The sequence below is a fragment of the Mesoplodon densirostris genome, chromosome 11 (genome assembly GCF_025265405.1).
Source record: "Mesoplodon densirostris isolate mMesDen1 chromosome 11, mMesDen1 primary haplotype, whole genome shotgun sequence".
NCBI lineage: Eukaryota > Metazoa > Chordata > Mammalia > Artiodactyla > Ziphiidae > Mesoplodon > Mesoplodon densirostris.
This window is the reverse complement of record NC_082671.1, coordinates 86,628,194-86,653,675: the sequence shown is the minus strand read 5'-3', so window position 1 is coordinate 86,653,675 and position 25,482 is coordinate 86,628,194. Positions and strand designations below refer to the sequence as shown.

Below are 25,482 nucleotides of genomic sequence, written 5' to 3'. Positions count from 1 at the left end.
CACTGTCTGCCTCCGCATAGCTTAATTCGCACAAAAGAATTCTGGAAAGTATGATATAGTAACCAGTCAACCTCAAATGCTTAGAAATAAATTATAAAAGTCTCTGAAAAGTTGTGAGCTGAAAAACAAGGATGACTCTTGCACAAACCATACTTCAAATTCATTTCCATGTTTCTTAGTGTAGGCTCTATTACATATAGTAGAGGGGACTTTGCAAAAGATTTATGAGCACTTAATACCTTTGTGAGAGCTACAGAGTCTTCTTTGCTCACAGTCCCATATTTCTCCTGAAATAGAAAAGGCTACCATATGGCTCCTAACACAAAATGAAGGTTGTCTTCTGATCCAACAACATGTCCTGGAAGTTATTTGTTTTTTTAAATAAATTCTGATTTAATTTTATTTCCATGAGATTTATGCATTAGTCTGAAAAGTTAAATAAATTTTAAAAATTGATGAGTTCAACTGATATTTTTACTGGAGTTAATGTAAACATTCCCTTTTTCATATTTGAGAATCTGCCGGAAAGAAAGTATAAAGTTTTTCAGAGCCAGAAAAGGGAGATAAATAAAAGTCACAGAATACAGGTTAACTTTAAAACCATTTCTTTAAAAGAAAAAAAAAAGCAATTAAACAATCAGTACCTACTGAGTAGCTACTATATCATATTTACTGAGTGGTCCACTTCCTAACAGGGTTCTGAGGGAGATAAGTAAATGTGCAGACCATCAAGTCCAGCTGACTTCTCAGCAAGGAAGAACCTGCCCATATTCAGAGCACGATGGACATTTTCTAAGTGCCTAATTTATGCCAGACACTTTGTTGGGTAGAGATACAGGAATAAATAAAAGAAAATTTGTGCCCTCAAAGAGTTCATAGTGATCAATGAAACATACATGTTGACCAACAATTGCTAACTAAACGAAAATAAGAGAAAATTTACAATTTATTAAACCCTTACTGTACTTAAAAACAATTTTTTTTGCCATGTGGGGGTATTACCTATTTAAAATAAGTGAATTCAGAAAGTTTCAAAACTATAAAGCACTGTAATATATTTATAGGTAGTATGGGTGCACTTGAAAGAGAGGCAAAATCCTGCTGGAGAAGCTGTCAGGGACGACGTCACAAAGAAGGAAATCCTGAGCTAAGACAAAGAAAGGGATGCAGGGAAGAAGCACCAAGTACAAAGGCACGGAGATGGAGAGAAGATCACTGGAGGTGCAGGGGAGAGATGTGGGGAAGCATTATCAGCCTGAAGAGGTGGGGCAGAGCCTTGAAGGCAGTGTGCAGAAGACCGGAGTTCATCCTGGGCTCTAGGAGAGCCAAGGAAAGGTTTTAAGCTTGTGGTAGATGAGGGACAGTACAGGGTGGTTTCAGATTTGTACTTCAGAAAAATAACTACCTTATCCAAGGGGCAGAACAGACTTGAGGTGGGGTGGGGAGTAAGAAAAAGAAAAGGAGATCAAAAGTCCAGGAGAGCAATGATGAACGCCTGAACACAAACAGTGGCAGCAGGTAGTCAACAGGCAATAGTCCTGACAATGAATTTGGAGGCACAAGTAACAGGAGTTTGCAGTTAGATATTGACACACCTCTCAAAAAAAGAAAAACAGAAACCAAACAAACAAAAAAACCACCTCTTTCAAAGATACTAATTACAAAGGAAATCAGGACAATTTTTTGTTTTGTTTTAAATAAAATACAATCCAGTTAAAGCAGACGAAAGACCGTTTCAAAGATTACAATTGCTTCAAGCACTAATCTTTCATATGAACAAAGACTCAAGCACAGGGACCTTTGCAAAGGCATCCGAGTAAATGCAAATATCATCACAGTATCTCTAAATATCTACTTTTCTTCTATAGGGATTTCACCAGCAGAGGGGTAAATGCTAAAGCTGGCTCTGTCAAGAACAAAGACATAAAATAAGTATTTTGTTCCTTGAATGTCCACCTGCTGTTACTCCTCCTCATTCTTTCCTTCAAACCATCATCTCTATAGCAACACACTCTTAAGACATTTGTGGGTGGAAAGCATATGTTTTTGCAAAAACATGTGAACTCAAGAACAGGAGCTACTTAATTTTTTCCTTTAATACAAGAGATATACAATATATCTTAAAAGACAACTGCAAAACATGAAACAGAAAAAAAAACAGACTTAAAAACACAAGGAAATGTAAAAATTGGTGTTGCACATATTTACACAGAATTTCTTTTTATAGGTTACAATGACACCTTGTGGTAAGACTTTTTAAATTCTAAGTTATCTTGGAAAATATTTTATAACAGAGATAATAAAACTGGTTTAGAAAATAGGAAAGACCAAGACCACAGTCTTGAGGCAGTATGAACATGTACAATAATCCATCTGGAAAATTAAGGACACAGAGGTTCCTCAAAAAATGAAAAACAGAGCTACCATATGATCCAGCAATTCCACTTCTGGGTATTTATCTGAGGAAAACAAAAACACTAACTCGAAAAGACATATGTAACCCTATGTTTACTGCAGCATTATTTACAAGACTCAAGACATGGAAACAACCTAAGTGGCCATTCATGGGTGAATGAATAAAGAAAATGTGGTGTATGTATGTACAATGGAGTATGACTCAGCCATAAAAAAGGAGGAAATCTTGACATTTTCAACAACATGGATGGACCCTGATGGCACTATGCTAAGTGAAATAAGTCAGACAGAGAGAAAAATAACATACGATCTCTTATATGTGAAATCTACACACAAACACACACAAAAAAACAAGCTCATAGATACAGAGAACAGATTGGTGGTTGAAGTTGGGTGTGGTGGTGAGGGGAGTAATGGGTAAACTGGCTGGGTTTTTTTTTAGTTTAATTAATAGAAAAAATTAAGGGCAAAAAAATAAAACTTAAAAAAAATGCCACAATATTAGGTAGGCAAAAGCATCTTACAAAACTATAATTATAAAGTCACATACTATTCCCTTCACTTGAGCTAATAAAATTATTAGTATAAGTTTTGTTTTGTTTTTAATGATGCAAAAATAAACTACTTTTGTAATCTGGGACAAAAGTGATAATGTTGGCAATACCTTTACATGAGAGTATAGACACATGGGTTATAAACTATGAAAATAACTGTGTCATTATTCCTTTCTTACCAACTGAACAGATAACATGAAAATTTTCCATCTTAATCCAATAATTAAGAGAATAATTTAAACTATCTTTCATCAAGAGTTTACTACGTTTACTAAGTTATCCTAAACACTAGTAAACATAAACCTTGTCAAGGCAGTTTGCATATAATCACCTTTAAGAACCTCTTTGAAATATTCTTCTCTTAGCATCTACAAACCATGATTACCTCCTATCTCTCTGACCCTTCTTGTTCACCCTCGTATGTTCTTTCTCCCATTCACCATGAGAATCTCTAGTCTGTGGTTCCACCTCTACAAGAAAAGTCAACGGACTTCCCTGGTGGCCCAGTGGTTAAGAGTCTGCCTGCCAATGCAGGGGACACGGGTTTGAGCCCTGGCCCGGGAAGATCCCACATGCTGCAGAGCAACTAAGCCTGTGCGCCACAACTGCTGAGCCTGCGCTCTAGAGCCCGCGAGCCACAACTACTGAGCCCATGCACTGCAACTACTGAAGTCCGCGTGCCCAGAGCCCATGCTCCGCAACAAGAGAAGCCACGACAATGAGAAGCCTGCACACTGCAACAAAGAATAGCCTCCCCTTGCCACAGCTACAGAAAGCCTGCACGCAGCGACAAAGACCCAACGCAGCCAAAAAAAATTAAAAAAAAAAAAGTCAAGTTGCCTCTCTCACAGCTTGATTTATTACATCTAATTGAATGACACTCAAATTTATAACCACGTTCCTAACCTCTCTCTCAGCTCAAAACTCTTACTCTATTACATGTCCCATGTATGACGGAAGCTTGGCATAACAAGAATGAAACTCTTTAACTTCAAATTTTCTACCTGCCTCCTTAAAAAAAAAAAAAAAATCACTACTACCCTCCTCTTATTTCTTAGCACACAACTTATTCCCCCTCTCCTATCAGTAATACATTATTAATCCTGCTGATTCTTCATCTGTCTGTTGATTTTAACCATTCTTTTCCACCACCCTCTAGTGCAAAAATCTCAAATATTTTACATTTGGTTTATTTTAACAGAAGCCTCCTAAACAGTGTCCTGGGTTTTGGTCTTTCCTCATCCTTACATAGACTACAAATTATCCACCAGGACAATCTTTCTCATGAACTGTTTCCATTATTATAACTCCTATTATAATCCTTCCTATTGTTTACTGAATCAAATCTACACTTCTCAGCCAAACTCAAAGCCCCGCATTAGCCAACTCCCTATACAAATGCAAACAATTTCATTTTGCTGCCCCACAGGACCCCTTTGCTAGAGCAAATTAAGCTGCTTCTCTCTCATACACATGTTGCTTATTTCTTACCTTCACATTATCGTTCATATACTTATGCCAAATTAAAATACCTCCTTAACTTTTCAACCAATCCACAAATCAAGGTCAGAGTCAAACCTAAAACCCTACAGTCTGAACAATCATGAAACTATTTTCAGAGTTGATAGTTAACTCTAAAAGTGAATGTAAACAATAGCTTCTGCCCTTCTTTCTGCTTCATGAATTTCGGCCTCCCTTGGGCGTGCCTCAGGATATTTATTCTCAATTCTATCACATGGGTATTTTTCCCTTCTAATGATTTATAACTATGTAAACTATCTTTCCAAAGAGACTATGAGTTCCTCAAAGGAAAACTACAATCGCCTTCATTTTTGGTTATGTCCATAGCTCCCAATTCCAATAAATCTAGTTAATGACAGAAAAGTGATCCACAAAATTTCTGTGATATGAATCCTATTTTCCCATAGGCTTACAGTGTAATTTAAAAGAAAGCTTGGGGGGCTTCCCTGGTGGCGCAGTGGTTGAGAGTCCGCCTGCCGATGCAGGGGACACGGGTTTGTGCCCCGGTCCGGGAAGATCCCACATACTGCGGAGCGGCTGGGCCCGTGAGCCATGGCCGCTGAGCCTGCGCATCTGGAGCCTGTGCTCCGCAACGGGAGAGGCCACAACAGTGAGAGGCCCGCGTACCGCAAAAAAAAAAAAAAAAAAAAAGAAAGCTTGGGGAAGAATATCATCAAGAACACCATTTGCTAATCAATTATGCATGCCTTATGATAGTTATCAATCAAGATATTTCTGCCTCAAAAAACAAAAATTCTAGGGAAGTGTCTAGTAATCAAAAGCTTTAAAAATGAACATATCCTTTGACCTAGCAATTCCACACGTAGGAAGTACTCTTAAGAAACTAATCAGAATTATGCACAAATATTTATGTTCAGGAACCTTCTTCATTTATTGTTTAATAAATGTTTATTGAGTGCATGCAAAGAGCCAGGAAGGAAACAGAATTAGGTCCCTACCACCATGATGCTTACATCACAGTGCTAGTTATAATGGAAAAAGAGGCTATAAAAAAATAATGTTTAATAGCAAAATATACCATATTCATGGCTCAAATTACTCAATATTAAGATGTTAATTTCTCCCAAATTCAATGCAATGCTATTCAAAATTCCAACCGACTTTTTAAAAAATAGAAATTAACAAGCCAGTTATAAAATTTATAGAAAAACACAAAGGACCTGGAATTGCCAAAACTTTGAAAAAGAACAAAGTAGAGAACTTGCACATGAAGTCATGACTTCATGACTTATTAAAATGCTACAGAAATCAAAACAGTGTGGCATTCATATCATGACAGACACATAAACCCATTAAAAAGAGAGGAGAGTTCAGAAATAGACACAAATATACATGGTCAACTAATTTTTGACAAATAGCAGTCAATTTTATGGAGAAAGGACAGTCTTTTCAACAAATGGTCCTGGGACAACTGCCTGTCCACATGTAAAAACATGAACTTCAAGTCGTACCTCACACCATACACAAAATTGAATCAAAATGTGTATGTAAACACAAACATAATACATAAAACTCTTAGAAGCAAACACAGAAAATTATTTTGATCTTGAGTTAAATATTTCTTAGATACAACACAAAAGCATAATCCATAAGAGAAAAAACTGAAAAACTGGACTTTAAAATTAAGAACTTCTTTAAAAGACACTGTAATGCAAATGGACAGATAAGCAGGGCTGAAGGAATAATTTACAAATCATATATCGATAAAGGACGTGCATCCAGAATCCATAAAAAATTATCAAAACTAAATAACAGGGGGACTTCCCTGGTGGCGTGGTGGTTAAGAATCCATCTGCCAATGCAGGGGACACGGGTTCGAGCCCTGGTCTGGGAAGATCCCACATGCCACGGAGCAACTAAGCCCGTGTGCCACAACTACTGAGCCTGCACTCTAGAGCCCGCGTGCCACAGCTACTGAAGCCCGCGCACCTAGAGCCCGTGCTCCGCAACAAGAGAAGCCACCGCAATGAGAAGCCTGCGCACTGCAACAAAGAGTAGCCCCCACTTGCCACAGCTAGAGAAAGCCGGCGCAAAGCAACAAAGACCCAACGCAGCCAAAAATAAATAAATAAAACTAAATAACAAGAAAACACCTCAATTTAACAAAACAAACAAAAAAATGGGCAAAAGATTTGAATAGACACTTTACCAAGGAAGATACATGGATGGTTAATTAAACACGTGAAAAAATGTTAAATATCATTAGTCTTTAGTGAAGTGCAAATTAAAAACACAATGCCATACTACTTACTATACACCTATTAGAATGGCTAAAATTTAAAAGGTTGATCACAGCAAGTTATTAACTAGAATGCAGAGGAAATGGAACTGTCATAAACTACTGATGGAAATGTAAAATAGGAAAATCGTTTGGGAAAACACTTTGTCAGTTACTTAAAAATTAATCATACACTTACCATATAATCCAACCATTTCATTTATAGGTATTTAATCAAGAGAAATGAAAACAGAGACTTTTACACAAATGTTCACAGCAGCTTTATTTGTGAGACTCAAACATGGGTCCAACAGAGGTAAATGGATAAACAAATTGTGATATATCCATACAATGGAACTATTCAGTAATAAAAGGGATGCGTTAATGTGGGTGAATCTCAAAAATAATTATGCTAAGTGAAAAAAATCTAGACAAAAAAGAGTATATGTTACATGATTCCATTTATATAAAATTCCAGGATATGCAAACTAATCATAGTGACAGAAAGCAGATAGGTGATTGTTTGGGAATAGGAGTGAGTGGCTGGTGGAGGTGGGGGAAGGAGGGAAAGATCACTAAAGAGCATGAGGAAACTTTAGGTTGTGACGAATATATTTAATACCTTGATTGTGGTAATAGTTTCACAGGTGTATATGTATAACAAAACAAGTTGTTTACTTTTAAAATGTATAATTTTTTATCAATTATATCCTATAAAGCAATTTTTAAAAACAAACAGTATGAACTTTAGAAAAAAGATTTTCCTAAAAGAAAACTCTAGGCCCAGATGATGTCACAGTTAAATTTTTCTTTAAAAAAAAAAGTTATGAAAGAATATTTAATAACATTGGTAAATGTTTGTTACAGAAGTAGAAAAAGCAATTATAAAATGTTGTATAATCCTTATTTTGTAAAAAGTATATTAACTGACTATATATGCATAGGAAAAGATAGAGGATAGGTACTAAAATATTATGATTATCTCTGGATGATATGTTTGATTTTATTAATTGTGCATTTCCTGCACTTTTCTTATTTTACAACAAACATAGGTTATATTTATAGTCAGAGGGAAAATGTCACTGAGGAAAAAGGAGAGGAACCTCAAAGTCTACTTGAAGACCAAAGAAGGAGGAAAAAAGCATCCCTTTTTCAGATCAGAAAACAGTGACCAAATATAAAAGATTAAGATGAAGTTCCAACCCCCACTTCAGGAAATAACCCAGAAGTCCTCAAATTCCATTCCCTTCTATGCAAGTTTATGCCATAAATACTCAAAAATATACTAAAAAAAAAAAAAGTGGTTGTTGTCAGCCTCAAATCCATACTCCACAAAATTAACCAAATGTATGGCTCAGCTTATAATTCCCTTATCAATATAACTGCCTGTTATCTAAATACAATAGTAGTTTTCAAAGAATTTTAGCAATTAAGCTTCTTTTTCAAATGAAATCTTATAGAATCCAATATTTAGAAACACTATATCATTTTATCCATGTATATTAATAATAAAAATTTAAGGTCATAAGATGTTATTCTAAAGACATATCAGATCTTTTATTCTCTATCAGTTAATACGCTGTTGGTCTCTAGTGTTTTAAAATCCAGCTCATAGCACATCTGAAATACACACACACCCCCAGAGTCTTTTACTGTGGCTTTGGAAGTAGTTGAAAATGTAATTAAACAAAATTCAAATCAAACTTTGACAGAATCCTAAAGTACTTCCCACTCACAGTTTTGCAGAATTGGTCAATAAAGGTTAATCCAAGCTTTTTAATATAGTATACAAAACCCTTCAAAATCTGTGCCCTCTCTACCCTTCCATCCTTATCTCTTACGACTCCCCGATATGTACTTATGCCCCAACATTAAACTGCTTATAGTTCATTGAACACACCACACTTTTTCTCACCCACGCTGATCTCTCTCCTAGAACACAATCTCCTAATCTCACCCTTCACTCATCTTCATATTCAATTCAGTCATTACTTCCTTCTGAAAGTCTTTCCTGGATGCTTCCCTTTTTGTTCCCCCTCAATCCATTCTGAGCTAAGTACCCTTGAGAGCTCTTCCATAATGCCACACGTTTATCCCTATCAATGTATTTACTTCACCACATTATAATCAGCTATTTGATACCAATCTCCTTCACTAGGCAAAGACCTCCTTGGGATCAGAGATTATGTCTTAGTCATCTTTATACCCCAAAACCCTACGCAATAGCTAGAACATGACAGGTAGTCAATAAACACTTGTTGAATGAACAGTAAGCAGTTCCTTCCACTGAGCAAAAGGATAAGGAAAGCAAGAAACTACTTAGAGCTCATAATTCCCCAACCCCAAATGCCATATAATTTGATGCTTGAAGAAAATCAGGAAATTTAACTCAAGTACGTTTGGAGTGATCAATAAATGTCTAATGTTGTGCAAAGATTTATGAGTAATATAAAAGAAAGATGGGATAAGCTTTATCCTCCTGAGAGAAGAATTCCACACATAAACCAAAAAACAGGCCTCTTATTTCCAGCATGAGAGAAGGAGAAGGTCAACAAATCCTCTCCACAAAACAGCCAAAAATCAACCACGTCAGTGCTCTGGAATTCAATCAAAAAGGTACTCAACAAACTGAGAAGTGTTTATTCACAAAAACAACTGAACTCTGGGTAAGAACATGAGTCCACAGCATTCTTACCTTTTGGGTGCTTAGGAGTTTAACAAGGGTAGGGCAGACTGTAAAACAGCAGCCTCACCCCCACTACTTGAAGGTAATCTGTTGAGCCGGTGCATTGTCAATTAAAGCAGAGATCTCTGTGGCAGCTCACAGTGAGGGCCAGTGGCACCCTTAGCCTGAGGTTGCAGGACTCCGTGTAGCAAGCAACAACCTGGCAGACCAGCGGGGAAGTTCACAGGAGTTGTGGGAGGTGAGAAAGCCTAAGGGGTTTAATAGATTATTTACCAGCCCACATGAAACAAAGACTGTCAAGACAAAAACAAAGACAGTCTCTTGTGCACCAGAAACGGGAGCAAGCCCAGGTCACTCACACATCCTTAGCCAACAGAGCACATGCCCAGAAGAGATGCAAGAGAGGTTGGTGGAAAGTAAAATCCAGGGCAGACGTGAACATGACCTGTGTTTGAATACACTGCCCAGCGCACACAGATCCATCAGCAATATTAGCCATATTAGTATTAGCGTTGGCCATATTAGTCCAAGCTGCTTGAACACAACCTCTGCCCAATCCTTGGCTGAACACTAAGTTATGCAGAAATAGTAAGCCAGGTTTAAAAATAAGGAAATAAAACAGCAGAGACATCAGCAACCACAAAATGTAGGGGAAAAAGACTTCACAGATTTAGACCAGACAAGTTACTAAACAAACGAACAGAAAAAAAACATCAACCTTTGAGAAAAAGGTCAAAACACAGAGTTGCTTCAAAATACTCTCTAAAATGTCCAGGAGGGAATTCCCTGGCGGTCCAGTGGTAAGGACCCCACACTCTTACTGCCAAGGGCCTGGGTTCAATCCCTGGTCAGGGAACTAAGATCCCACAAGCCATGCAATGTGGCCAAAAGAATAAAAAAAAGTCCAGTATTCAAAAAAAATTATAAGCAAAAACAAAAAAACAGTATGACCCATTCCCAGGAAGGAAAACAGGAAATAGAAGCTGTCCCTGCGTATTCCCAAATATTAGATTTGGCAGACAAAAAGTTCAAAGAAACTATAATAAGTATGTTCAAAGAACTAAAGGAAACCATATTTAAAGAATTCAATGAGGGCTTCCCTGGTGGCGCAGTGGTTAAGAATCTGCCTGCCAATGCAGGGCACACGGGTTCGTGCCCCGGTCCGGGAGGATCCCACATGCCGCGGAGCGGCTGGGCCCGTGCGCCATGGCCGCTGAGCCTGCGCGTCCGGAGCCTGTGCTCCGCAACGGGAGAGGCCACAACAGTGAGAGGCCCACGTACCGCAAAAAAAAAAAAAAAAAAAAAGAATTCAATGAAAGTGTAATGACAATGACTCAGGACTGAAAATCTCAAAGAGGAGATAGAAACAGTTTTTTTAAATGGAGATTCTGAAGTTGTAAAGTATAATTATTGAAATAAAAACTTAAGCGGGGTTCAACAGTAGACCTGAGATGACAGAAGGCAGAAGCAATGAACCTGAAGATAGATTAGGAGAAAGTATCCACCCTGAAGAACAGAGGAAAAAAAATAAAGATTGAAGAGAAATGAATTGAACTTCAGAGATCTGAAAGACAATACAAAGTGTATCAACATAAATGTAATGAGAGTTCCAGAAGAAAAAAAAAGAGAAACAAACACATAAAAGACCTTGAAAAATTAATGGCTGAAAACATCCCAAATTTAAAATATTAATTTATCTATCCAAGAAGCCCAGAAAATCCAACACAGAGATCAACACTAAGACACCACAGTCAAAAGGCTAATAGACAAAGATAAAGAAAAAATCTTAAAAGGAGCAAGAGAAAAATGACTCATCAGATATAGGAGAACAATAATATGATTAACAGGTGGCATCCCATCAGAAACAATGAGGCGAGGGAGGGAAAAATGGAATTTAAAACAAACAAACAAAAAAGCTTTCAAATAAAAATTCTGTATTCAACAAAATGGTTCTTCAAAAATGATGGTGAATTAAAGATATTTCCAGGTAAAGACTGAGAGAACTTGTTGCTGTCAGAAATGCCTGATGTGAAATACTTAAGGAAGATTTTCTGGCTGAAAAAAAAAAATCACCAGAAAGTAACAAATCCACTTTTATTTTAAAAGAAATAAAACATGCTGGAAACTGTAATTATATAGGTAAATGCAAAAAAAATTTAAAAACCTCTAAAAATATAATTGCTCTCATTTCATTTCTTTTAAGCAAATTAAATTAATTAGCAAATTAGTATTAATTAAAATACTGTGTTGTTGGGCTTTTAATATGCATGCACAAAAAAAGAAGAGGAAGGACTTCCCTGGTGGTCCAGTGGTTAACACTCTGTGCTTCCACTGCAGGGGGTGTGGGTTCAGTCCCTGGTTGGGGAAGTTCCACATGCCACAGTGAGGGCCAAAAAAAAAAAGGAAGAGATAAAAAGACCTATACTGGAGCAAAGTTTCTATAATTTACCAGAATTAATTTAGTACTATTCTGAAGAAGACTGTAATAGGTTAAAACACATATTATAATCCCTAAAGCAACCACAATGAAAATAACACAATATAGTAAAAGAAATCAACAGAGGAATTAGAATGGCACAATTAAGATAACTGATAGAACACTCTACCCAAAGACTGCAGAATTCACATTCTTTTCAAACACACATGGAACACACTCCATCATACACTATATGTTGGGCCATAAGTCTCAATAAATTTTAAAAAATGACATCATTAAAGTAAGTTATCTGATCATGATGGATTTAGAGATCCACAATAGAAAGATATCTGGGAACACTCCCAAATATTGGTAAATTCAACAACACACTTCTAAGTACCCATGGATCAAAGAAATTACAAGAAAAAATTTCAAAATATATTTTGAATTGAAGTAAAACAAAAAACAGCACATCAAAATGTATAAAATGCAGTTAAAGCAGTGCCTAGAGGAAAATTTACAGCTTTAAACACATATCAGGAAAGAAGAAAGGTTTCAATAGTCTAGGTTTCCACCTTAGAAAACTAGGAGGGAAAAAAGAGCACACTAAGCCCAAAGCAAGGAGAAGAAAGAAAAAAAGAAATATCAGAGTGGAAATCAATGAAACAGGAAAAAAAAAATCAATGAAATAAAGGTTGATTCTTTGAAAAGATAAGCAAAGTTGTCGAACAGCTAGATTCACCAAGAAAATAACAGAAAAGATATAAATTGCCAAAATAAAGAATGAAAGGGGGAACATCATTACCAACCTTACAGTAATTTAAAGGACTTTTAAAAAATATGAACTTTATATCAACAACTTAGACAATTTATATGAACTGGACTAATTCCTGGAAACAAAAGTATCAAAACTCAAAAAAAATAAAAAAATAAAGAAAATCTGAATAGAAATATAACAAGTGAGGAAACCAAATTCGTGATTTAAAATCTTGTCACAAAGAAAAGCCCAGGTTCCCATAGTTTCACTGATAAATATCATCAAATAATTAGAGAAGTAATAGCAATCCTTTGGAAACTACTTCAAAAAAAAAATAAAAGGGGAAACGCCATGCAACTCCTTCTATGAGGCTAATGTTGCCCTGATACCAAAGCTAGACAAAGGCATCATGAGAAATGAAACCAACAGACTAAAATCCCTCATGAACATAGACACAGAATTTCTTAACAAAATTTAGGAAAACTAAACTCAGCAATATGTAAAAGACTATATAGCATGAGTAAATGAAACTGATCCTGGGAATATGGGCTTAAGCTCTGAAAGTCAATTAATGTAATATACCATATTAACAGAATAAAGGATAAAAACCATATGATCATCTCATTGGGTGCAGAGGAAAATCTGACAAAATCCAACATCCATTCATGCCTAAAAACTCTCAACAAATTATGAATAGAAGGAAACTTCCTCAACCTAATAAAGAGAAATCTACAGAAAATGAACAGGTAACATCACACTTAATAGTGAAAATCTGCATACCTTTCCCCCAAGACCAGGAGCACTCTCAACACTTGTACTCATCCTCTTACTGGAGAGTCTAGCCCATACATTAAGGCAAAAATAAATGACAAAATGTAGTAACATTCAGATTGGAAAGAAAGTAGAAATGTTTTATTCACAGACATGATCACCTACGTAGAAACAATATATAAAAGTTGATTGTGGGCTTCCCTGGTGGTGCAGTGGTTGAGAGTCTGCCTGCTGATGCAGGGGACACAGGTTCGTGCCCCGGTCCGGGAAGATCCCACATGCCGCAGAGCGGCTGGTCCCGCGCGTCCGGAGCCTGTGCTCTGCAGCGGGGGAGGCCGCGGCAGTGAGGGGCCCGCGTACCGCAAAAAAAAAAAAAAAAAAGTTGATTGTATTATGTACTAGCAATGAACAATCTAAAAATCAAACTAAAAAACTCCATTCTCATTAGAATCAAAAACTATCAAATTCTTAGGAATAAATTTAATATAAGTACAAGACACATATAGAAAATTTTAAAACAGCGTTGAGAGAAATTAAGAACTAAATAATTGGGAGACATTACATGTTCATGGATTGGAAGACCTAATTTTAAGTTACCAATTCTTCCCACACTGATCTATAGATTCAATGCAAATTCTATCAAATCCCAGCTAATTTTTTTTGTAGAAACTGACAATCTGATCCTAAATTTCATATGTGAATAGAAAGGATCCAGAATCACTTTTGAAAGAGTTAGGGGATTTACACTACCCATTTTGAAACTTAGTATATAACACTACAGGAATCTAGACAGTGTGGTACTGGAGTTAAGTACAGGAGTATACATAGAACATAATTAAGACTAAAAATAAACTCAAGTTATAAGCAACTGATTTTTTACCAAGGTACCAATACAATCCAAGGTGGAAAAGAATAGCCGTTTTAACAAATAGTGCTAGGACAAGTTGGCATCCACGTGGCATGAAAATAAAAAAGAACTTAGACCTTATCTTATACCACACACAAAATTTATTTCAATATGGATCCTAAATCTAAATAAAGGAGCCAAAAAAAAAAAAAAACAAAAAACAACCGGGCTTCCCTGGTGGCGCAGTGGTTGAGAATCTGCCTGCCAATGCAGCAGACACGGGTTCGAGCCCTGGTCTGGGAGGATCCCACATGCCGCAGAGCGACTGGGCCCATGAGCCACAATTACTGAGCCTGCGCATCTGGAGCCTGTGCTCCTCAACAAGAGAGGCCGCGACAGTGAGAGGCCCACGCACCGCCATGAAGAGTGGCACCCGCCTGCCACAACTAGAGAAAGCCCTCGCACAGAAACGAAGACCCAACACAGCCAAAATAAATAAATTAATTTTTTTTAAAGGCTAATTTTAATAAAAACAGGAGAAATCTTTGTGACCTTGAATTAGGTAAAAAGTTCTGAAACACAAAATCAAAAGTATAAGCCATAAAACTAAAAAATGATAAATTAAACTTCATTGAAAACTTTGAGCTTCAAGGACACCATTAAGAATAAAAAAAACAAGCTACAAACTGGCAGAAAATCTTTGTAAATCTCTGATAAAATACCTTTATCAGGAATATATAAAAAACTTTTACAGCTCAATAAGAAAAAAAAAACAGCTAAAAAAACAAGCAAACAACTTGAATAGATGTTCCACCAAAGAAGACTTAATAAATGGCTAATAAGCACATGAAAAGCTCAACATCATTTGTATTTAGGGAAATATAAATTAAAATCACAAGACTCTACTAGTCACCCAGTGGAAGGGCTATAATCAAAAAGGCAGAATGATACCAAGTGCTGATGAGACTGTGGAGAAACTGGATCCCTTGTACATTTTTGATTGGAATGTAATTGGTCACATTCGAAAACAATTTGGCAGTTTCTTAGAAGATTAAAAACTAATTCTGAACTGTTGTTAGAACACTTCTGTAGTGTTTTCCTCACATCAACTAATTCTCCAACTCTCCTCCATACACCAACTTGAGTGTCCTAATTTTTTTTTTTTAATATTTATTTAGTTTGGCTGCACTGGGTCCTAGCTGCAGCACATGGCATCTTCGTTGCGGCATGTTTCAGTTGCGGCATGCGGACTTCTTAGTTGCGGCATGCATGTGGGATCTACTTCCCCGACCAGGGATCGAACCCAGGCCCCCTGCACTGGGAGCACAGAGTCTTACCCCCTGGACCACCAGGGAAGTCCCCAGTAGTCATTCAATTTAATTCAGTTCTGACACTACCCAGAAGTACTGAAGACCCCACAGTTTAAGGGCTCAGTTTCACAAGACTGCTCCCATTTCAGACACCAGTCACAAGTCCCAGGTTGCCACCTACATTTCTGACCAACCAGCTGTAGGTCAGGGGTTCCACAACCCTCTCCTCAGGTTTTAAAATTTGCTAAAACGGCTCACAGAACTCAAAACACTTTACTTACTATTACTGCTTTGTTATAAAGGATACAACTCAGGAGCAGCCTAATGTAAGGGTTGCATGGTGCAAGGTATGGGGAAAGAGGCACAGAGCTTCTGCCCTCTGGGAATGCCACTCTTTCAACACCGGTATTCATCAATTCAGAAGCTCCTGGAATTGCACTGTTCAAAAGTTTTTATAGTAGTCTCCATTCCCTCTTCCCAGAGGTTAGTGGGTAAGGTTGAAAATTCCAACCATCTCATTACTTGGTCTTTCTGGTGACCTGTCCCTTCTGAGGTGATCTAGGGATCCCTTCTAAATCACCACATTAGCATAAACTTAGGTGTGATCAAAAGGGGCTCATTATGAATAACAAAAGATATTCCTTATCACTCAGGAAATTCCAAGGGTTTTAGAAGCTCTGTGTCAGTAATCAGGGACAAAGACCAAATATACCCTACAACTTACCATATGACTCAGCAATTCCACTCCAAGGAATCTACCCAAGAGAAATGAAAATATATGTTCACACAAACACTTATGCAAATCTTCATGGCAGCATTATTCATAATAGCCGAAAAGTGGAAACAATCCAAAATGTCCATCAACTGATAAATGGATAAATGAAATGTGACATATCTATACAAGAGAATACTATTCAGCAATAAAAAAGAACAAAATACTGATACATGCTACACAGATGAACCTCAAAAATATTAACTGAAAGAAGCCAGATGCAAAAGACTAGTATACATATTTTTTATTCCATTTATATGAAATGTCCAGAAAAGACAAATGTATAGAGACAGAAAGCAGCTAAATGGTTTGCTGGGACTAGGTTGGGAGGTGGATTGACTGCAAACATGCTTGGGAGAAACTGGGGAGGTTTAGTGAAAATGTTCTGAAACTGTCTTGTGATGATGGCTGTATAACTCTATAAATGTACTAAAGATCACTGAACTGTATGCTCACAATTGGGTAGAAAAGTTACCTCTTCTGAACTTTAGAAAATGTGATGATTGGACTGCTGTAATCAAGCCTAAGTTCAAATAGCCAAGCAAACAGAAAGAATCCAGGTTCTTAATGATGTCACTAAGCCAATGATTTGATAATCCTAGAACCACCTATCTGCAGACTTCTTATACATGAGTCAATAAAATTTCCTTAAGGTTAAAAATAAAAGGTATGAAAGTTCTGAGGGATACAAGAATATGTTCATTTCATTATAGAAAATTTGGAATTATCATCTGTATAGAAAGGCATCAAGGAAAAGGCAGGAATTCTGGTGGATCTTGGATAAAAGGATAAAAGATTGTGATGAGGGGTACAGGGGTGGGGAGAAGAGGCAAAAAAGAAAGGTGTTTAGAAGAGTCTGTAACAGTGGAATGGATAAAAATTAACATTTAACAGGTGCCCACTATAATTGAGTCAGGCATTACAACATGTATCTTTTAATCCATATGACTCATGTGGAAAAAAAAAAGTATCATTTTACATATGAAGACATTGAGGACCCTAAAATTAAGTAATTTTTCCAAAAATCCAAGCAGCTAGTAAAGTGGGAGAGCCAAGATTTTCATCTTCAGTCTCAGGATTCAGGCTCCAAAACATATACTTCTTCTCTATGTTATGACGCTAACCAAAGACTTAAGCCACCCCCATTTGCAAGTTCAGATCTTTGTAGAAAGCATCTTTGCAAAGATGGGTTTACATTTATAGTGCTACACAATGTTTCTTGACTAGCAACTTTCACTTAATCAGTATACTAAATGTGATATTCATTCCTCCCTTGGCTTCCAAAACTCTACCCGTCTCTGGTTTTCCTCCCTATTCTCTTTCTCCACCTCCTTATTACATGCTGATGTTCACCAGCTCTTGTCTACACCCAGGATCTTAACTACCACTATGGCTGATGACTTCTGACTCTGTCTCTCCAATTCAGAGAAACTCCCCAGTTTTCCTTGATGGATTAACTCCCTCCAGGCCAGGTTGAATACTTCTCTGTACACTCTCAAATTACCCTTACATAATTCTAATGAGGCATTCCTCAGTCATAATGTATCATGTCTGCAGTTCTAAGTCAGATGTCCTCCCTACATGCCCCCAGAACACACCCTTATTTATCTTTATAGCACTTCCCAGGTTATATTACAAATAATGACTTAATCCATTTCTCCTACCAAACATGCTGCTTGAGACTTGGCACTATGTCTTATTCACAATTAGTACCTAGCATAGTGCAAGACACATAATGGGCACTCAAACATTGACTAAACCAATGAATAGAAGAAATAAAACTTGCTTTAAATCGGAAGGATACAGTTTCTCAAAGAAATTTTCAGGAATTTATTTTTTGAAATGGGAAAATAGGCCAAGAAAGGTTAAGTGACTAACTTAGTCAAGCCATGGTCACCTAAGTCATAATTCTCTTCCCATAAAATCATGGTGCCTATTAATTCATGCTTATTAATCTATGCTCTCTATGAACCTCTGGAAGCAATATAAAAATGTTATCTAGAGAAGAACCATTTCAACTTCATCCACTCCAGCTCTAGCTGGCTGTATCAGTTGTGTAGAACTCTGATGTTAATTATTACTTAACAGTTTTTCTATCCAGAATAGACTAATCTTTAATTGAACCAGTCTTTTCACATGTCCTTCACACACCAGAATTCAATATATATTTATCATGCATCTCTAGGAGGAAAACATGAAAGTGATAATTTGTCAGTACTCAAAAAATATATACTTAATTACATCATATGCAATTTCAGTTTAACAATACCTCAAATGTCTGCCTTAATGTGATTCAGTTGTGAAAAACAGACTGAATGTGAACACTAGAGATACACGCTGCAACTTCATGGGGAAAACCCCTGGAGTCCAATGCTACTGTTGCCAATGGTTGCTATGCTATACTGCACAACAATTCAGAAGCTGAGACAGCCAGCTCACTAAGAAACAACTAAATCGAACCAAGATTTAAACATGTACTCTGAGACTCAACTTTTTTATACCTTTAACTGAATTAACTGTTTGTCATAAGCATCAGAAACAGGATTTACAACAAGACTATAAAAATTACCTAGAATTTATTTAAGGACATATTTTGAGAGTGATAAGCACTTTACAGAAGAGAATGGTTAGGTTTAGGTTCCTTCTAACTCCATGAATTTTAATCCAAAAGTGATTTGAAGTTACAATATACAGAAAACAAATAACTGGACACTTCATGACTTTAATTTCTTTCTTGCTGGATTATATCTCAAACTTAAAAAAAAAAAATAGTGCTAGACTACAGAGTCTGTGATCCTTCCATGACCCAGAGAGGCACTCCTCACAGAAAAATATAAAACTTAAGAGAACTGCTAATTTATGAGGGCCAAATAAAAGTACTGATATAATTTCATAAATTAAGTCTTTACTAGGTAAAAAGTAAAATGGAAAAGGGCAAAATGGGGAAATAGGAAGACAGGAATGGAAGGAGACAGGGAGGAGGAAAGAAAGGAAAGACTGGGGGAAGTATTTTTTTTAAACCCAGATTCTACTAAGGAAGAACCAAGAAACTGACCAAACTCCCAAGCCCACTAGGAAACAGTGCTAGCATTCCTGAGGGAGTCCTTATTGCTGATGTGGTCATGGGAAATTCTCAACTATTCACACTTTCTAGTAACAGAAACTTTACCTCTAATTCCAGTGAATCCCGTCTCTCTAATCCCCTTTCTTATGATTGACAGTTGCCCCTCCTCCCTCAGTTACTCTCAAAAAGATTTTCTTTTAGTTGCACTACATTATGGGAGGAACGAAAAAAGTAGAAATATACATTCCTTATCTCTAATAAACATTCATTCAGCAACTTCTATTTGGAAGAGATTAAAGATACAGCTCACTGAGATCTGATGTCCTGTGCCTAAAGAGCTTATAATCTAGTTAGGAAGATAAGACGTACATAGATATGATAAAACAATACAATATAAAGTATCAAATGGTAGGACTGACAAATACACTCTACAGGATTTCAGAGGTGGAATTTAGGACGTGTTACCCCCAAATCTGCCGCTTCGGTATACTGATGTTGTTAAAGGCACTTGAGAAACAGCAGATACAAGAGGAGCACTCTGACCCTCCTTCTTCCAGAAAGCAGGAGATAAAACTCCCATGTGAAAGGTGCCATCCCCGTACCAGGAGGACGAAAGACATTCTTATCGCCAGAGACGGGGAATCAAAGCCAAGAAATGTGTACAAACTTGTTAAACTAACCCTTATCTTCCTAGTCATTCCTCCACAATTTACTCCTCCTAGCCCAACACTCTGTCTTGTCAATGTTTCACAAACTTGTTCTTTGTCTAAAAGACATAGACTGTCCCCAACTTAGGACTTTTTCGACTTCACAATAGTGCGAAAGCAATTCACATTCAGTAGAAACCATACATCAAATTTTTAATTTTGATCTTTTCCCAGACTAGCGATACACAGTACAACACTCTCTCATGATTCTGGGCGGCAGCAGGAGCAGCGAGCTGCAGCTCCCAGCAATCAGGAGGGTAAACAACCGATACACTTACGACGACTCTGGACCCATACAACCATTCTGTTTTTCACTTTCAGTACAGTATTCGATAAGTTACATGAGATAATCAACACTTTATTATAAAATAGGCTGTATGTTAGATGATTTTGCCCAACTGTAGGCTGATATAGGTGCTCTGAGCATGTTTAAGGCAGGCTAGACTAAGCTATGATGTTGAGTAGACTGAGTAGGTTAGGTATATTAAACCCATCAACTTATGATAGGGGAGGTAACCCCACTGTAAGTCGAGGAAGACCTGTAAAAGCTTTCTGCTCTGGTCTTCATTCTCCATGTACATGTAAAAAAAATTTTAAACTTGTATGCTTTTCTCCTATTAATCTATATCAATTTAATTCTTAGGCCCAGCCACAGACCCTAACAGGGTAGATAACTGCAGAGTTGAACTTTATAGAAAGGGTACAATTCAGATTTGAGGAAAGAAGGAAAGAAATCAGGCAGTGACATGAAGACTGGTAAGGAAAGCAGAAAGCACATAGTAGGTTTAGAGGATGGTGAAGAAACCAGTCTGGTCAGAGTATAGCTTTTCTATAAAGAACATAAACTTGAAAAGGCAGAGTTTGATGAGACTTTGAAGAGTTCAGATTAAGAAATGTGAACTTCAGTCAGCAGGAAAGAGTACTTCTGGAAAATTTTTACACAGATACACATAAACATTCCCTAAAAGTACACACAGATTAGACAACTTGAGAAAATTACTTGCTGAACCTAATACATTATGTATGACAAAGTTAAAATAAAACTCATTTTCTTTCGGCAGAGAGAGTACCTAGAAAACACACACACACACACACACACACACACACACACACACACACACACACTTCTGACCATTCACTAATCTGTTAAGATTTCATTCTACTAAGCTTCTTGAAATAAAACTTCCCATGACAAAATGCTGACTTCTGATTACTAAGGATTTTATCCCACAACGTGCATGAATCACTCTTGATTTTTCTTCTTTGCTTTTCTTTCCCATTCTTGAATATTTCATTACTTCAACATCAGCATGCAGGAAAAAGAGGGAAAGGACTAAAACGAAATCTACGGATTTTTGAAATACAGTCAGGGCATGATGTAAAGAATATAAAACGGGCTTCCCTGGTGGTGCAGTAGTTGAGAGTCTGCCTGCCAATGCAGGGGACATGGGTTCGAGCCCTGGTCTGGGAGGATCCCACGTGCCGCAGAGCAACTGGGCCCGTGAGCCACGACTACTGACCTGCGTGTCTGGAGCCTGTGCTCCGCAACAAGAGAGGCCGCGATAGTGAGATGCCCGCGCACCGCGATGAAGAGTGGCCCCCGCTCGCCGCAACTAGAGAAAGCCCTTGCACAGAAACGAAGACCCAACACACCCAAAAATAAATAAATAAAATTAAAAAAAAAAAGAATATAAAACTTCAAGTTCCGATTCCCATTACTAATAGTCTGATTTCAAAGAAGTCATTCAGTCTCACGGTGTCTCAAATGTTCTCACCTACTTTCTTACATACTTGAAAGGTTACTGCATTCAAAATATCACAAAAAAAGGCTTCCCTGGTGGCGCGGTGGTTGAGAGTCCGCCTTCCGATGCAGGGGACACAGGTTCGTGCCCCGGTCCGTGAAGATCCCACATGCTGCGGAGCGGCTGGGCCCGTGAGCCATGGCCGCTGAGCCTGCGCGTCCGGAGCCTGTGCTCCACAACGGGAGAGGCCACAACAGTGAGAGGCCCGCGTACCGCCAAAAAAAAAAAAAAAAAAAAAATCACAAAAAAAGTGGTCTAAAAACTAACTACCAGTGAAACTCACCTTATTGCACTTCAGACACTGCATTTTTTACATATTGTAGGTTTGTTGCAACCCTGCATTGTCAAATGATGGTTAGCACTTTTTAGCAATACAGTATTTTTTAAATTAAGGTATGTACATTTTTTAGACACAATGCACATTGCACACTTAATAGACTACAGTATAGTGTAAACATAACTTTTATATGCACTGGAAAGCAAAAACAAAAAATTCATGTGACTCGCTTTACTGCAGTGGTCTGGAACCAAACCCGCAATACCTCCAAGGTATGCCTTTACTTGCCATACAAATTATATCATTAAGAGTTCAATGAGTGGAGCAAGAGTGAGATTACTGGCTAAACCAAGGTTTAAAAACCACCTGTGAGCAATAAGTGTTCTCTCAATGCTCTATGTTACCCTAAATTGGTATTACCCTACTAGTTGATAAAATTCCTAAATATAACCACACTTCACCTGGTTAGAAAATACTCAAAGGAAGGGGAACATCTGACATACTATGTCCCCAAAAACCAAAGGGTAACTCAAATCCATTTTTAACTCGCTGTAGAATCCTATACGACTCTGAAATGTAAAGCATTCTAATAATTCTAAACAAAATGCGTTTGAAATCACAGCTCAGTACAAAAGGTGAGTATGAACTATAACCACCTCCAGGCTAAACTATGAATTTAGAGAACTCTGAATCCGGATAATTGTAGGATAGATACATTTAATTACATTCTAGTTGAATATTAGACTTGTTTACAAAGATGTTGCTTGGTAACAAAAGCAGTGCTTTAACAACCCACTCAGTTTTAGATCTACTCAAGTATTTTATGCTCATAGTCTGAACACATTATGAACTATATACTACTGATATGAGAAACTAAGAACAAGTTTCTTGTTATCCTAGACATCTTCGAGATTTTACTGAAATAGTTTCATCGTTACAACTAATGTGACCAAAGGCTTTTAAAATACTTGACAATGGGCATTTTTAAAAGCTAAGTACCCATTTTTCTGGCCAAAGTTGGACACTAAGGCTACAACAAAATGTCCATTAGAGCCCAGCATGCACTCACATATTCTAACGTTATCTTTGTAATGACAGCCAACATCACAGTTAGAATTGTCTTCAGGGTCAACGAAAATGGCAGCTTATTTTTTTTCACAAATGAAACTGGAGGTACCACACGCTTAGCCAGCTTTTAAACTGAGGCTACCCAAGCACCACTCTGGAGTTCATCAAAAAGCCCCATAAAGAGTTTCACGTGCATTTAATCGGCGACAGAACATTCTCCCAGCCTACTTTTCTAGCACCCGCTCCACTTGCTTTACGGGAAAAATAACAAAAGAAGAATTCAAGGGTAAGTTGTGAAGAAAAAAGCCATGAGCATTCCAAACCACGGACAAGACAGCGTTACGTACCAGACTCACACTCGGAACTTGCAACGTGCGCACAGAAAACTTAACAGTGACCGGTGTTCCGGCCGCACTCGCCAGGTGGACACCTCCACTGCTCCAGCCACGGGCGCCTACGGCACTCTTCCCGCCGGGGCACTGGGGCCACGGGAGACGGTCCCGCACGCGGGGTGCAGGCCCAGCCCGTCACTCCTGGCGAGGTCTTGGCGGCCGCTCGCGGCGCAGGCTGAAAAGCAGGAGCCGGAGGGCCGAGCGCGCCCCTCGGGCTCCCGACCCCTGGAAATGTGGGGTATCCCGAGAGCTCCGAAGGCGGAAAGGGCGGCGGCGGCAATGGAGAAAAACCCCGCTCCTCCTCGCTAGACTGGCCTTCTCTGGGGTGCGGGGCCGGAGCCGAAGTCCGACTGGGAAACCAACCCCAGCCCGCCGCCCGCCGCCCGCCGCCCGCCGCCCGCCACCCTTCAAACACCGCGGTGCGCGCTGAGTCCCGAGACCTAAGGCCGCGCGAAGCAGGAAGTCCCGCCCCCACGCCGACGTCACCGACGCCGCGGACGCCGGCGGCGGCGAGCGAGCTGAGGCCGGGGGAGCGGCCAAAGACAGGGGGAACGGCGGAGCCAGGTCGGCTCTCCGAGAGGCCTTTGGGGGCCGCGGAGATCCCTAGAGCCGAAGGGAACGCACAGTCCGGGGCCCGGCACTTGCCTCACGGAGCCAGAGTGACGCGTGCAGTTGAGCGGGAAGCCGCTCTCCCTCTCCTCCTCCCCACGCAACGTCTCGGCGGTTTCCCCCAGTTTCGTGCTTCTCCTGCGCTCTGCTGGCTCGTCCGACACTTTTTCTTCCCTGAGGGCACTGATAGTGGTCCTGCCGCCACCCCTGCCTTCCTTCGTGCCCGACCGTGCAGACGGAATGAGTCTCGAAGTCTCCTGCCTACCGCGTCGGCCGTGGGGCCTCGGCCCACGAGTGGGGAGCCGGCGCAGCTTGCCAGGCAGAAACGGCCAGGTCAGGAGAGAGGCCCAGGCGCGAGTCCCTCCACGCACCGCCCGCTCCAAATCTCAAAATGTTGGCTCGAGTTCAGGGCCCACTGGTCTCAGTGGTATCAATGAACTATATGTTACAAATCATTGGTCAGTGGGAAAAAGATTATTTGAGGAATTACTAAACACTGGGGACCGGCTTTACATCTGTTTCATTTGTTTAATACCATATGACAAGAATTTAAATGTAAAGAATGAAACCATAAAAATATTACAAGAAAATCGAGGTGACTATAATCTTGAGCTGAGAAAGGCCTTTTCTAAGTATGAAGCAATAACCAGAAATCATTAAAGAAAAAAATCGATAAAAATTAACCACATAAAGATTGTTATCTACACACAAATAATAACTAATGGAATATAAACTTGTATCTTGTGGAAAAAGAAAAAAAAGTATTCCTAATACACAAAAAGCTCATACAGTATCAATTTTAAAACTTAACACAATAAATAAAATTGGCAAAGGATATCAATAGGACATTCTTAAACCAAGAAAAACAAACTTCTAATTAACAAATGAAAAGATGTTCAACTTGCAAACATCCTTTTTGTCTATCAGTGTAGACAGTGAGGTGGGGATACAATTACTGTCATGCCTAACTGGTGTGAACTTGAAATTGGTACACCATTAATTACCAAAATTTAACAAAATAATTAGGCTTTGCCCCAGCAAACTCATTTTCTAGTCATGCGCTCTAAAGAAAATAAAAAGAAAAACAGATTTACGAGGATGTTCCTCACCCCCTTTTGATCATAAGTGCTTATGGAAACAATGTAAGTACCATCGCTAGGACACTAGTTAAATATGTTATGGTACCTACACACAATGAAATACCCTTGAGCCACTAAAAACGATGATGTAAATCTCTTTATTTACACAACAATATGTCCACAGCATATAGGTTTC

General features: G+C 38.5%; 1 protein-coding gene across 2 annotated transcripts in view; it reads right to left on the bottom strand.

Annotated features, from left to right (window-relative positions):
* Positions 1-23,992, bottom strand: part of CEP83 (centrosomal protein 83) — a 121,542-nt gene extending 97,550 nt beyond the window's left edge. For both annotated transcript variants that reach the window (XM_060112274.1, XM_060112273.1), the window contains exon 1: positions 23,554-23,992. The gene's annotated coding sequence lies outside the window, so the exon portion shown is untranslated. The remainder of the gene's footprint in view (positions 1-23,553) is intronic.
* Positions 23,993-25,482: the final 1,490 nt, after the last annotated feature.